This window comes from Capsella rubella, unplaced genomic scaffold (genome assembly GCF_000375325.1).
Source record: "Capsella rubella cultivar Monte Gargano unplaced genomic scaffold, Caprub1_0 scaffold_1, whole genome shotgun sequence".
NCBI classification, from domain to species: Eukaryota; Viridiplantae; Streptophyta; class Magnoliopsida; order Brassicales; family Brassicaceae; genus Capsella; species Capsella rubella.
The window spans coordinates 12,668,824-12,669,309 of NW_006238923.1; the positions used below are offsets into that span (position 1 = coordinate 12,668,824).

Genomic DNA, 486 nt, shown 5'->3' on the forward strand with positions numbered 1-486 from the left:
CATAGTCACAAGAATAAATGGAGTTGAGAAGGTGGTTATGGCCATTAGTCTTGTTGGCACGAGAAACGCTAGATCAAGAAATATCTACAGGTCTGGCTCAACTAGGGTGGACAGAGGGGCAGTGGCGCAAAGGCCGTTTAGTTCGAAAAAACTATTCTAAGAATATGGGGCCTATTTATATTGTAAAAGTAGTCGAATAGGTGACCGAAAATAACTTAAGGTCTATTTTTCATTTTTTGTGTCTTTTGAAATGTGAAAATGCCAATTTATATATAAAGATATCTTAAAACTCATGTTTTATAGGCCCAAAAAATTGAATTTCTTTAACATAAATTAGATAAAAGGCCAAAAACATATTTTGCCCAAGGGCATTCTAATTTCTTGAGCCAGAGCTGAGTACATAAGCCATAATACCAATTTATTTCCAGATGTTAAGCACACCAATAGTTGTCAAAAAAATTTAAAAATAATAAACCATTTTATTTC

At 33.3% G+C, this 486-nt stretch overlaps 1 protein-coding gene across 1 annotated transcript in view; it reads left to right on the forward strand.

The window, feature by feature from the left end:
* LOC111828735 (defensin-like protein 43) overlaps positions 1–486 on the forward strand; it is a 3,856-nt gene that overhangs the window by 2,534 nt on the left and 836 nt on the right. The gene's annotated exons all lie outside the window — the stretch shown is intronic.